Source organism: Neoarius graeffei, chromosome 1 (genome assembly GCF_027579695.1).
Source record: "Neoarius graeffei isolate fNeoGra1 chromosome 1, fNeoGra1.pri, whole genome shotgun sequence".
In the NCBI taxonomy this organism is placed as follows: domain Eukaryota; kingdom Metazoa; phylum Chordata; class Actinopteri; order Siluriformes; family Ariidae; genus Neoarius; species Neoarius graeffei.
The window spans coordinates 122,346,971-122,359,400 of record NC_083569.1 but is presented as its reverse complement, the minus strand read 5'-3'; the positions used below and the strand labels follow the sequence as shown (position 1 = coordinate 122,359,400).

At 42.1% G+C, this 12,430-nt stretch overlaps 1 protein-coding gene across 2 annotated transcripts in view; it reads right to left on the bottom strand.

The window, feature by feature from the left end:
- Nucleotides 1-8,166, bottom strand: part of LOC132883048 (zinc finger protein 239-like) — a 43,329-nt gene extending 35,163 nt beyond the window's left edge. For both annotated transcript variants that reach the window (XM_060916197.1, XM_060916188.1), the window contains exon 1: nt 8,064-8,166. The gene's annotated coding sequence lies outside the window, so the exon portion shown is untranslated. The remainder of the gene's footprint in view (nt 1-8,063) is intronic.
- Nucleotides 8,167-12,430: the final 4,264 nt, after the last annotated feature.

The window sequence follows — 12,430 nt, the reverse complement described above, 5'->3', positions numbered from 1 at the left end:
GCCGGCCATACAGCTGACTACACAATTAAGTCCAGCCGGCTACTTTAATGACTATTTCTGTAGCCCACAGGCTCTAAATATTAATTTTCGATTTTAATAAAATTAAATGTTTATCTAACGGACTGACAATAATGTCAAACTGAACCGCACTCATTTAAGTTGTGATTCGCGCTGTTTGTACCGATAATAACCACAAATTCCCCGCCGACTTCGTTGATCAGTGGAGAGAAACTCATCCGCGGCCCCGACATGCGGTGTGTGCGCGCGCGCGCTCGGCGGAGGCAGTAGTGTGTCGGAGGGAACAGAAGCAGAGATGACGCTCATTTTGTCTCCGGTAAACCCAGTCTTCTCTCGTTCAATTACGTGCTGGCATCAAAAGACACCGTTGGTTGTAAATGAAACTAAACTGAGTCGTTGGAATGTATTTTCATACACAAATGGAGAAATGTTCGCTGAGTGTGTAATTGTGTAGCCCCACTGCAGACCGTTGTCGTTGTTAATTCATAGCATGCTCAGTTGCGTGAATGTGTCATGCACCGAAAATAAGAGATTTACAAGCCAGGAACGCTTCATGATGCAATACGCAAGAAAAGAAAGATGATTTACTGCCATTTTACTTTGTATTTGAGCAAAGTGACTAAATAAATGGTCTGTGGAAAATCCATTTAACCCTGGGAACTGCGTGCACAAGAGTTTATTTTGTGTTTACCCCCCCTCCGGCTGGCTACTTATTTGTCATGGCTGGCTAGTATGAGCCTTAGTGGAAAGCCCTGATTTTACCAAGCTCAATATCTGAGCGTGGAACAGCACAGTGTCATTTGAACGCAAACTGTATGTGCTATTTTTCCAGGTCAGAAGATTAATAAGGTAACTGGGCAATTTGCCAATAATTGCTTTGTAAATGAATATGTGCCAGTGAATCCATCTGCGCAGAGCCAGAGAGCTAAGTCCAGCCATCTCATAAAGACAGCAATGATGTATACGTAATCTCATTCCCATCTCATTATCTCTAGCCGCTTTATCCTGTTCTACAGGGTCGCAGGCGGGCTGGATCCTATCCCAGCTGACTACAGGCGAAAGGCAGGGTACACCCTGGACAAGTCGCCAGGTCATCACAGGGCCGACACATAGACACAGACAACCATTCACACTCACATTCACACCTACGGTCAATTTAGAGCAGGGATGCCATGGTTACGGCCCGCGGGCCGGAAGTGGCCCGATTGGACATCACATCCGGCCCGTGGTTGATATGGGAGAGCCATTTTTTAATTAAAAAATGTAATAAAATAAACTTTCATCTAATGGTTTTTCCTTTAAAAAATTCAATCTGACGTTTTATTTTTATTCAATTTTCGTGGAATTATTTCAGTTTGTCTTTTGCTGCTGCCCGCCTCAGCTGCTGCAGCGGATGCGCTGACCAGGATGTTAGCCTATGGACTAACATCCTGATGCAAATGGAACTGATTGAACTGCAGTGTTGCACGCCGTTGAAGGATAAGTACACATCTGTTGCAATCGAATCATTCTACAAATACTTGCCGCCAGAGTACCCAGTTATGACGGCATTTGCAGGCAAAATATTGTGTATGTTCAGGACAACATATTTATGTGAGCAGGCCTTCTCTGTGATGAATATTAATAAATCGAAACTGCGTAATCGCCTGACACACGAACATCTCAATGACGTTATGAAAATAGCCACGGCCCAGAACCTGTCCCCCAATGTCGACAAGCTAGTGAAAGTTAAAAGGTGTCTAGCTTCGACAAGTAAAATGTAGCTGAAGTAGGTTTGTCTTCCCATTCATCATATTCCTGTGTGATATGGTTGGGAGGGAATAAAATGGGTTGGATTTGACTGATGTATGCTGTACAGTAGGCTAATGCCATAGGCATGGGTTTGTGAAAATGTGGGTTGGAGTTGTATGACTGGCAAAGGAAACGTGCCATCTGTCGTTGAGCCAATGTAATGTGAGGTCATATCTGGCTTTTTTCAAGAACCTTACGTTTTTCTACTGAATATTAAGTCACTTTGCTTATTTTTTGGATTGCTTTGTTCTGGCACTTATTTCTGTGACTTGTTTAGTTGGCTTGACTTTTTTAATTGGCCTAATTTTGGCCTAACAATGCTTTTATGTGTAAGCCTTCAATAAATATGATCAAAATAATTTACAGTTTACTCTTGTGTTATTTGTAGAAAATGTGTTGGCATTGGCACCTAGTCTATTTTGTTAATTTATAAATGTGGACTACTTGCATGGATATGTCCGTGTCACATTTTCAAAGGGTAAATATCTGCTATGTAATTGTATGTCTCATTGTGAGGCTATTGTGGTGCCAATACAATTCCTTTTCGATGTGTTGTTGGCATCATTTTAAAAACAGTATATCCATGTGTTGAGTTACCTAAGGTGTAATTCAGCCCCCGAGGTCCCACTTAAAAAAATCTGGCCCCCTAACCAATTTCACCCTGGCATCCCTGATTTAGAGTCACCAGTTAACTTAACCTGCATGTCTTTGGACTGTGGGGGAAACCGGAGCACCCAGAGGAAACCCACGTGGACACGGGGAGAACATGCAAACTCCGCACAGAAAGGCCCTCGCCGGCCACGGGGCTCGAACCCGGACCTTCTTGCTGTGAGGTAACAGCGCTAACCACTACACCACCGTGCCACCCCATGTATACGTAATTTGGCATTTAAAATGAAACGCAGTGCACCATGGTACACTGTGTCAAGTGTTTTTAGTGTAGATGAGGCAGTGTGCATATATATGACATCCCCATAATCCAGTACTGGGAGGAAGGTAGCATTGACCAGTTTCTTCCTAGCTTGAAGAGTAAAGCAAGACCTATTTCTAAAATAAAATCCAAGTTTTACTCTCAGTTTCCGCACCAGATTCTCAATGTGGACTTTAAAAGTGAGCTTCTCATCAAACCAGATACCTAGATATTTATAGGCAAAGACTTTCTCAATACACTTCCCTTCCAGAGTGGAGATGTTTAGTAAAGTGGGGGTGGGAGGAGAGCGAGATTTTGTAAAATGCATAACCTTAGTTTTGTTAGCATTTAAAACTAATCTCAAACTGGAGAAAGAGGCTTGCAGTGTATTGAAACACTGCTGAAGAGATTTGCAAGCTTGAACTAAAGTCGGTGCCATGCAATATAAAACTGTATCATCTGCATACAGGTGAATTTTGCCATTTTCTATTGCAGAGGAAATGGCGTTTATATAAATAGTAAAGAGAATTGGGCCTAGGATGGACCCTTGTGGGATACCTCTTAATTCCCAGGGAGTCAGAACTATACCCATCAGCTTTAACAATTTGAGATCTGTTGGTAAAATAGTTATTAAACCAACCGACAGCCTTTTCACCCAAGCCAATGTCCTGTAGTCGTTTCAATAAAATACAATGGTCAACTGTGTCAAAGGCCTTAGACAAGTCAATGAATAGGGCAGCACAGCTCATCTTCTTATCAAGAGTATTGATGATGTCACTGAGTACCAGAGTGGCTGCTCTAACCAGGTTATCGCAGGGCCGACACAGAGACAACCATTCACACTCATGGTCAATTTAGAGCCACCAATTATCCTAACCTACTAATCTTTGGACTAGGGCTGCGTACCTAAATGTAACATCAGGTACAGGTACCAGTACAGAGGTTTAGGTACAGGTCTGGACCTGTACCTGAACAATTTAACAAATTCTTCTGAACTTCTTCAATAATGACAGAAACATGAATAAACTGTTGACAACTTGTCAGTATCTTTAGTCAAAGAAAACCGAACATAACTAGGTTTCCTACCTCACTTCTCAGTCTCACACTTAGTTAACTTGGGACAAAAAGTCCCAAGTTGTCTCACAGTGAGAAGTGACTACACTAGAGTACTACGGACTACGCGCAGTCCGCGGCCTTTAACTTACGCGGCAAAATTACATAAAGCAGCAAAGGAAAAATGGCTGACCTGCTTTTGAGTCTTTTTGACCAATCAGAACGCTGGATCAGCCAAGCTCTCGCAATGTCTCGTGTGACTGTGGTGAGAGGATCTCAAATCAAATCAAATCAAATCAGCACAGCATTTTGCGTCTTTTCCAGTGCTAAATTTTCGTCTTTGTGGTAGGATTTACGCATCTTCAGTCACAAAATAAGCATATACTTGGTGTAAATTTATATCAGTACAGTACCGGTACTTCATGATCCGGTATTTTGGACCTGTACCGAATCGATTTTCACGGTACAGTACCGGTACGCAGTCCTACTTTGGATTGTGGGGGAAACCCACACAAACACGGGGAGAACATGTAAACGCCACACAGAAAGGCCCCCATCGGCTGCTGGGCTCGAACCCAGAACCTTCTTGCCGTGAGAAAGAAAGAAAGAAACCTTTATTCGTCACATGCACACTTCAAACACAGTGAAATTCATCCTCTGCATTTAACCCATCTGAAGCAGTGAACACACGCACACACTAGGGTGCATCAGTTGCCCCCTAAAAATGAAAAGTTCCTCCAATCATGATGCATTTTTGTTTTTATGTTCCTTTTGGTAAGAAAACACACTGGGTGAAATATTTTGACAAAATTCAAAAGTTTAATGGTGGCACCAGGAGCTCAAAGTTATGGAAAAAGCTGATATTTTATGACTTTTATGACAAAATTTCGATCACTTTTCATGAAACATTATAGCACCGAGTATACCAAATATCTTAGATACACATTTTTAGTACATATTCTAAATATATTATCAAGCACAGTTTGAGTTTTAGCTGTTCATTGAATCATTGTTCAACTACTTTTAAACAATACAAATGTATTATGAATCACATTAATGCTTCTCAATCCCTTGCGAAGGTTCTTAACATGATCTCTGGCTCACAAGAAATCAATAAATGGAGTCCAACATTGTGATTCAAACCTTACGCGAAAACATAAAATAAGCGTTTTTTGGCAAAAAAATGAACCTCATAGTGCCACCATTAGACTTTTGAATGTGGTCAAAAAATTTCACAGGATGTCTTTATTGGTGAAAAGGAACACCCAAACAAAAATGCATCAGATTTTATGAAAGTGAGGGCAACTGATGCACCCTAGCGCACACACTCAGAGCAGTAGGCAGCCACACCAGAGCGCCCGGGGAGCAGTCAGGGGTTCGGTACCTTGCTCAAGGGCACCTCAGCCCAAGGCCGCCCCACGTTAACCTAACTGCATGTCTTTGGATTGTGGGGGAAACCGGAGCACCCGGAGGAAACCCACGCAGACACGTGGAGAACATGCAAACTCCACACAGAAAGGCCCTCGCCGGCCGCTGGGCTCGAACCCAGAACCTTCTTACTGTGAGGCGACAGCGCTAACCACTACACCACCATGCCACTCCCGGGTACCATACCAAATATTGATAATATTTTATAATGATTTACTCTGGTTACTTGCAATATTTGTTTGTTATTATGAAAATGGGCAGCATGGTGGTGTAGTGGTTAGCGCTGTCGCCTCACAGCAAGAAGGTCCAAGTTCGAGCCCCGTGGCCGGCGAGGGCCTTTCTGTGCGGAGTTTGCATGTTCTCCCCGTGTCCGCGTGGGTTTCCTCCGGGTGCTCCGGTTTCCCCCACAGTCCAAAGACATGCAGGTTAGGTTAACTGGTGACTCTAAATTGACCGTAGGTGTGAATGTGAGTGTGAATGGTTGTCTGTGTCTATGTGTCAGCCCTGTGATGACCTGGCGACTTGTCCAGGGTGTACCCCGCCTTTCGCCCGTAGTCAGCTGGGATAGGCTCCAGCTTGCCTGCGACCCTGTAGAACAGGATAAAGCGGCTACAGATAATGAGATGAGATTATGAAAATGCTTACTTTGTTAAGAGAACCTGAGAACAAAAGGTCAAATTTTGTGTTGTCATTTTGGTAGGTGTTTCCATATTTTGTGCCAATATTGACAAACACACACACACACACACACACACACACACTAATTAATATATACAACCCCGATTCCAAAAAAGTTGGGACAAAGTACAAATTGTAAATAAAAACGGAATGCAATATTTTACAAATCTCAAAAACTGATATTGTATTCATAATAGAACATAGACAACATATCAAATGTCGAAAGTGAGACATTTTGAAATTTCATGCCAAATATTGGCTCATTTGAAATTTCATGACAGCAACACATCTCAAAAAAGTTGGGACAGGGGCAATAAGAGGCTGGAAAAGTTAATGGTACAAAAAAGGAACAGCTGGAGGACCAAATTGCAACTCATTAGGTCAATTGGCAATACGTCATTAACATGACTGGGTATAAAAAGAGCATCTTGGAGTGGCAGCGGCTCTCAGAAGTAAAGATGGGAAGAGGATCACCAATCCCCCTAATTCTGCACCGACAAATAGTGGAGCAAGATCAGAAAGGAGTTCGACAGTGTAAAATTGCAAAGAGTTTGAACATATCATCATCTACAGCGCATAATATCATCAAAAGATTCAGAGAATCTGGAAGAATCTCTGTGCGTAAGAGTCAAGGCCGGAAAACCATACTGGGTGCCCGTGATCTTCGGGCCCTTAGACGGCACTGCATCACATACAGGCATGCTTCTGTACTGGAAATCACAAAATGGGCTCAGGAATATTTCCAGAGAACATTATCTGTGAACACAATTCACCGTGCCATCCGCCGTTGCCAGCTAAAACTCTATAGTTCAAAGAAGAAGCCGTATCTAAACACGATACAGAAGTGCAGACGTCTTCTCTGGGCCAAGGCTCATTTAAAATGGACTGTGGCAAAGTGGAAAACTGTTCTGTGGTCAGACAAATCAAAATTTGAAGTTCTTTATGGAAATCAGGGACGCCGTGTCATTCGGACTAAAGAGGAGAAGGACGACCCAAGCTGTTATCAGCGCTCAGTTCAGAAGCCTGCATCTCTGATGGTATGGGGTTGCATTAGTGCGTGTGGCATGGGCAGCTTACACATCTGGAAAGACACCATCAATGCTGAAAGGTATATCCAGGTTCTAGAGCAACATATGCTCCCATCCAGACGACGTCTCTTTCAGGGAAGACCTTGCATTTTCCAACATGACAATGCCAAACCACATACTGCATCAATTACAGCATCATGGCTGCGTAGAAGAAGGGTCCGGGTACTGAACTGGCCAGCCTGCAGTCCAGATCTTTCACCCATAGAAAACATTTGGCGCATCATAAAATGGAAGATACGACAAAAAAGACCTAAGACAGTTGAGCAACTAGAATCCTACATTAGACAAGAATGGGTTAACATTCCTATCCCTAAACTTGAGCAACTTGTCTCCTCAGTCCCCAGACGTTTACAGACTGTTGTAAAGAGAAAAGGGGATGTCTCACAGTGGGAAACATGGCCTTGTCCCAACTTTTTTGAGATGTGTTGTTGTCATGAAATTTAAAATCACCTAATTTTTCTCTTTAAATGATACATTTTCTCAGTTTAAACATTTGATATGTCATCTATGTTCTATTCTGAATAAAATATGGAATTCTGAAACTTCCACATCATTGCATTCCGTTTTTATTTACAATTTGTACTTTGTCCCAACTTTTTTGGAATCGGGGTTGTATATCAATATGCAGAGACATACTTGATGATTCAATCTCTAACAGTGAATACATAGTTCACGGAACTGAGGAGAAAAATGCACATCGCTTATCACAGTTAGCATGCTACCGAGTTGCTAAAAAAAAAAACACCCAGCAACATCATGAAGGCGTCTCTGTGTTTATTAACAGCTCATTTATTTGAGTTTGGTAGGCCTGTCAATGTCCTCCAAAAGTCAACACTGATGATCCAGGGTCGAAAACAATACACTTACCCGATGAGGAAAACCTTAGCTGAGGTAAACTATCAACTTAGCAACTGCTAACGACAAAACTGAAGTAAATTACAAAATAATTGTTCGTCAGAGTCTTTAATGATTAAATTAAACCCGTTATCTAAACTGTACACCAAACACTATCTGAAGTAGAGCTCCATTTATGATCCAGTCAGTAAACTGTTAACCAACACCGAGCAGCTCAGAGAACCAGTTTCACTTTAACTTACCTCAGGATTTAAAGATAAACCGATTTATTCTCTCCAAATTCCAAAATTTTTATTATTACTTGGTCAGATTTAATCGTTGCTGTACATGTCAAAAAACAGAGGCTTCTTCTTCGGTGGTTTGACAGCTAAAAAGTTCTCTACCGCCACCTACTGAACCGAGTTTGGACAAACATCTACTCCATCAGCCTGAAGTTGTGTTAATTTGGTTGATTCCCCTGCATTAATGTATCACTATCTCACATGACATTTATCACATCACACAGAGCATTCTTTAACATAGTTACTGGGAGACCAAATGGTCTCCCAGTGGGCAGATTTGGTCTCCTAGTCAATGCCAAACCAGCTTCACTGGTACCCCTTTTCCACCAAATCAGTTCCAGTGCTGGTGCTGGTTCACAACTCATTCAACTTGCGAGCCAGCTGAGAACCAGTTTGCTTTTCCATAGCTCACGGTGCTAAGGGGAGCCACGTCATTACATCACTGTATACGTCAGTTACGTCGCTGCGTTTGCATAAACCTTGGCGCGAACATCGAAGCAACAACAACACGGAGAAGAAGAAGCAGCAACAACAACAATAATGGATGACTGCTGCTTTGCTGCATCCACGATATCTCGTCGCTTATTTAAAAATGGCGACCTTTCACGGTCTTGCTATTGTTGTTGGTCTTAACAACTCCGCCCCCCCGCTGACGTAAGCGGTTCTTTCCTCTGGTCCAGCAAAGAGCTGGTGCTAGCCTGGAACCGTTTTTTCTGGCCCCAGAGCCAGTTCTTTGTCAGTGGAAACAGAAAACCCGGTTCCAAACTAAGCACTGGCCCCGAACCAGCCCTGGAACTGCTTTGATGGAAAAGAGGCATGGGAGACCAAATTTTAAACCAAGTTATGTTAGATTGATGCTGAAAGGTAAAACTGAAATGGGATTATGGGAGATGCTTGAATTGCTGGTCCAAATTCATAAGACTGTTTTCTTTGGATTGGAATGTTTAAGAAACATTGAAGTTGGGTTGTCAAGACTGTTCCAATTTCCAAATTATAGACTAAAGATACAGTTATTTGATACTATGTTTCACATTGAGCAATAAAATTGAAGATTTTCTTATTTCTTATTTTTCACTGTTTCTTAAAATACATAATATTATGAAAGTTGATAAAACAATAACTTAAACTCATAGTGTAATTTTAGTATTTTACCATACTTATGATGAAGTTATGGTAACTTAGCACTGCATTAACTATGTTGATATTATGCTGGCTGAAACGAGGATTCGTAATGCGGCAACTTGCATCACAGAATATGCCGCAGCGGTGCAGCCGCATGGACTCTGGGGCTGGTGATTGTATTGCCCAGACCAGTTGGTCTCCTAGTGGAAAATCCTTAAAAAATGCTCTGACATCACATCATGTTGTGCTTTTTTATTTATCATCATGCATAGTGTTGGGTCTCAACAATGGGGTCAGGAAAATGGGGGCTGCGATAGTGAGGTGAGAAAGCGAGTGCAGGTAGTTGGAGAAGGATTTCAGGAGTCATTTGTGATAGGAAAGTCCCAGCAAAAGTGAAAGGTAAGATGTATAAGACAGTAGTGAGACCAGCTGTGATGTATGGATTAGAGACCGTACCCTTAAAGTGCATATTCTGGACCAATTTCAGTTTTGTTTTTTTTTATATGAAAGTACAACCCCAATTCCAAAAATAGTTGGGACAAAGTACAAATTGTAAATAAAAACGGAATGCAATAATTTACAAATCTCAAAAACTGATATTGTATTCACAATAGAACATAGACAACATATCAAGTGTCGAAAGTGAGACATTTTGAAATTTCATGCCAAATATTGGCTCATTTGAAATTTCATGACAGCAACACATCTCAAAAAAGTTGGGACAGGGGCAATAAGAGGCTGGAAAAGTTAAAGGTACAAAAAAGGAACAGCTGGAAGACCAAATTGCAACTCATTAGGTCAACTGGCAATAGGTCATTAACATGACTGGGTATAAAAAGAGCATCTTGGAGTGGCAGTGGCTCTCAGAAGTAAAGATGGGAAGAGGATCACCAATCCCCCTAATTCTGCGCCGACAAATAGTGGAGCAAGATCAGAAAGGAGTTCAACAGTGTAAAATTGCAAAGAGTTTGAACATATCATCATCTACAGTGCATAATATCATCAAAAGATTCAGAGAACCTGGAAGAATCTCTGTGCATAAGGGTCAAGGCCGGAAAACCATACTGGGTGCCCATGATCTTTGGGCCCTTAGACGGCACTGCATCACATACAGGCATGCAGGCAGGTATTGGAAATCACAAAATGGGCTCAGGAATATTTCCAGAGAACATTATCTGTGAACACAATTCACCGTGCCATCCACCGTTGCCAGCTAAAACTCTATAGTTCAAAGAAGAAGCCGTATCTAAACATGATCCAGAAGCGCAGACGTCTTCTCTGGGCCAAGGCTCATTTAAAATGGACTGTGGCAAAGTGGAAAACTGTTCTGTGGTCAGATGAATCAAAATTTGAAGTTCTTTATGGAAATCAGGGACGCCGTGTCATTCGGACTAAAGAGGAGAAGGACGACCCAAGTTGTTATCAGCGCTCAGTTCAGAAGCCTGCATCTCTGATGGTATGGGGATGCATTAGTGCGTGTGGCATGGGCAGCTTACACATCTGGAAAGACCCCATCAATGCTGAAAGGTATATCCAGGTTCTAGAGCAACATATGCTCCCATCCAGACGACGTCTCTTTCAGGGAAGACCTTGCATTTTCCAACATGACAATGCCAAACCACATACTGCATCAATTACAGCGTCATGGCTGCGTAGAAGAAGGGTCCGGGTACTGAACTGGCCAGCCTGCAGTCCAGATCTTTCACCCATAGAAAACATTTGGCGCATCATAAAACAGAAGATACGACAAAAAAGACCTAAGACGGTTGAGCAACTAGAATCCTACATTAGACAAGAATGGGTTAACATTCCTATCCCTAAACTTGAGCAACTTGTCTCCTCAGTCCCCAGACGTTTACAGACTGTTGTAAAGAGAAAAGGGGATGTCTCACAGTGGGAAACATGGCCTTTTCCCAACTTTTTTGAGATGTGTTGTTGTCATGAAATTTAAAATCACCTAATTTTTCTCTTTAAATGATACATTTTCTCAGTTTAAACAGATATGTCATCTATGTTCTATTCTGAATAAAATATGGAATTTTGAAACTTCCACATCATTGCATTCCATTTTTATTTACAATTTGTACTTTGTCCCAACTTTTTTGGAATCAGGGTTGTATGTCCCTTTACACACTCATCCAGAAGGGTAATTTTGCACAAGGCCATCTGTCTACAGCAGAAAAAAAATAAAATTAAAAAAACGCGTCTGGAAAAATCCCAAGGGAGTCTGGAGCCAGATTCGTGACGTTATCTGCGGAAGCACCAGCAGGCTGCGAGAGCTTTGCACGGTTTCAGTGCACAACCTGTGTAGACCAAGCACTCCCATTTCTCTCTGATTGTCTGGTCTTTTGGAAAACAATGAGTACTAATCCCATCAAGATTGGTGTTGCTACACCCTCTTACGACACATCTGTTAACCATTTTGATAATTACGTGATAACGTTGAAGAAATTCACAGAAAACCACCAGGTCGTTTTCTCATAAACAAACCAGCGCTGACGTAGGATTCAGAGGGAGGCGTCCCGCAGGTGACGTCACGAAAATCAATGTTTGCCAGGAAATCCAAATGCCAAGTTTTTTCAGAGGCGGTCGAATTCACCTCAAATGGCTTGATTTAAACTGAATTTTTCTGGTATTGCGCAAGGTAAAAAAAATTGCAGAGAATGCAGAATGTTACAGATATTTGACCAAAGCTTAATATAAAATAGGGGAATTACATTGATCCTGCTCCTGAATTTACCCGTGATATGCCCTTTAATGAAGACACAGGAGGCAAAGTTGGAGGTGGCAGAGTTGAGGATGTTAAGGTTTGTGATGGGAGTGACGAGGTTGGACAGGATAAGGAATGAGCACATCAGAGGGACAGCACATGTGGAGAGCTTAGAGACATGAGACTGAGATGGTATGGGCACATCCTGAGAAGAGATGCAGAGCATGTTGGAAGGAGAATGTTGAGGATGGAGCTGCCAGGCAAACGAAAACGAGGAAGGCCAAAGAGGAGATACATGAAAGTGGCAGGTGTGGTAGAGAAGGATGCGGAAGACAGGGAGCAATGGAGACGAAAGATCCGCTGTGGCGACCCCTAATCGGGAGCAGCCAAAAGATGATGATGCATAGTGTTGGGTTTCAACCACTGTACAATGACAGTCGAGTAAATATATTTTCTTCTCATCCATTTCCTCCTTCCCTGATCCAGCCTTCTCGTG